Genomic DNA, 2,500 nt, shown 5'->3' on the forward strand with positions numbered 1-2,500 from the left:
ATTGATAATCCGATCAACTTCCTTTCGTAGTACCCTACCCCAGGAAGTCGAATCCCCGCTGCCTCCTTGAAAAGGTGTCCTGAACCGCTAGACGATGAGGGCATACTTGCCTGACCGCGACCATACTATGCTCATAGTATGAGCAGTTTTTGAAATTGTCAATATAATGGAATGAGCTAGAGCCGAAAGGCTTTTTCCATCTTTTATGATTTTCCATTTAGATTCACGATTTATACTCAGTAAATCATTCATCGCCACTCTATTCGATATAGAAATAAATTAGATAAATTCAATCTATTATATAAATATTTATTGAAATAAATAGATATTATAAAATAGAAATAAATAGATATTATAAAAAAACTAGATTATATTAATAATACAAAGTATAAGATCAGTGATTGGTTTAACATAAACATAAAAAGGGAGTTAACCTTCATTTTTCCACTTTCATTCATTGATTCACTCATTATTACGACGAGACAGGCATGTTTCTATCTCACACTAAGCCGGTAAATTAACAAAAAAGTAAATCAGGAATTTTTGGAAGAGGCAGCAAGAAGTTATCGAAAATTATGTGTGTGTTTTTTTCTAAAACTAAAAATTGGGTTCAGTGGACAAAGCAAATCCCTTCATCACATGTTTCGATAAAATAGATTGGATCTATGTCGAATTGCTAAGGTACCTGTATTAATCAAATAAATGAATTTCGTTCTGTTCTGATAAGCCAATTATGATTGGCCTTGAAACAATTCATTGCATTGATATTTATCAAACCCAATACCAATAAAACCATTTTACCCTCTACGTTAAGTAAATTAAATTCTCATTCCTGAGAGCTACTAGCCACTATGAGTCTACTGCATATACTTATATATATATAAATAGATCTTATCCGTCTACTAATTCATTCAGTAATTGAATCGAACCGCCCTTTTAACTCAGTGGTAGAAGTAACGCCATGGTAAGGCGTAAGTCATCAGTTCAAATCCGATAAAGGGCTTTTGACTTTTTTTCATAAAACTCCTATGAAATGGTAGTATTCATATTGAATACTAGGGATGTTATTTTTATTGGTAATAAAACCCAACTGTATATATAATAATTGAATTAGAAATTGTATAATTTAACTCTAATAAGTTATTATTCTAATGAGTTAGAGTAGAGTAATTCTAAAAGAAAGTTGAAATTATAATGAATAATGATAAGCCGTCTCTTGAAGCGACAAATATATATTTCTATTTTGTTTTGATTTTGAATTAGATTATTCCAATCAAATCCATTGTAAAAATTGTAAAGATTAGAAATCAACAAAAGAAAAAATAAGTGGATCTAACCCATTGAATCGTGACTATATCCACTATTCTGATATTAAAATTCGATAGAGATGAAATTGGAACAGTCGATTTCTTTTTATTTCATATTTATTTGGACTCCACAAGAATCCGTCGATATTTCGATTCAATCTTCTTGTTCCTAGGAATAAATTAATATTCTATTCGAGATAAAGAAAACATTTATTTCAAGTTACAACCTAAGAGCCTTTTCAACATCTTATCTTTCTTTGATTCCAGAACACAACAAGATCCATTTCTATCTATATATTCTATCTATTCTATAATAGATAGAAACCTAAATCAAATCATGTCTTCACATATCAAATATTTCCATATCGATACATATGACACTTTTGTTCTGCCAATGTGATGGGAGTGAGTGCGAAAAAGAAACTTTCATTTGAGTCTCCTATTATTTAATTTAATATTATTAAATATTGTATTAGATTGAAAAATAGGAACTTGAATCTTTTCTGATATACATAAAGTAAATGAAAAAAGATTCGAAGTGGATTCTCGACCCGTGAAATGAAAAAATAGCCTCTGGAGTTTTTTTGTTTTATATTCATCTGAAGGAAATATGAGAAAACAATAAATAAAAGAAATAAAATGAAGAAATATATCAGACTATAGTAATTTAATACACATAGAAAAAAATACATAAAAATATTGATTTTATCAATTTCACGAACAAGATCCAAGAATAAGATTAGTTGATGGAGGGAGGGTAGATCTGGGGATCAACCAGTAGCGAGAGAAGGGATCGCTTCTTCCTTGAATTGAAGAGTTCGTTCAAAAAATTCATCTATCTGATTGATGAGCCATAAGACAATTCATGGTTCAGACGACTAGTAAAAATAGAAAAGAATAAACGAATTGAGTTCATGGATTTACCTAAGTCAGGTTATGGACCAATACAAGAAAATATTTTTTTATATTCGAAACCAATTAATTATAAGGGCAGTGCACGAGAAATCAAATCATACATAAAAATCAGATCCCCAGCGCCCCCATAACATAAGGTGCTCGGAAATGGTTGAAGTAGTTGAATAGGAGGATTGCTATGACTATAGCCCTTGGTAAATTTACCAAAGATGAAAATGATTTATTTGATATTATGGATGACTGGTTACGTAGGGACCGTTTCGTTTTGTAGGTTGGTC

General features: G+C 30.6%; 1 pseudogene; it reads left to right on the forward strand.

Moving 5' to 3' along the window:
• The first annotated feature begins 2,385 nt into the window (after positions 1 to 2,385).
• The window catches only part of LOC128288794 (photosystem II CP43 reaction center protein-like), a 2,653-nt pseudogene continuing 2,538 nt past the window's right edge, over positions 2,386 to 2,500 (forward strand).

Source organism: Gossypium arboreum, unplaced genomic scaffold (genome assembly GCF_025698485.1).
Source record: "Gossypium arboreum isolate Shixiya-1 unplaced genomic scaffold, ASM2569848v2 Contig00288, whole genome shotgun sequence".
In the NCBI taxonomy this organism is placed as follows: domain Eukaryota; kingdom Viridiplantae; phylum Streptophyta; class Magnoliopsida; order Malvales; family Malvaceae; genus Gossypium; species Gossypium arboreum.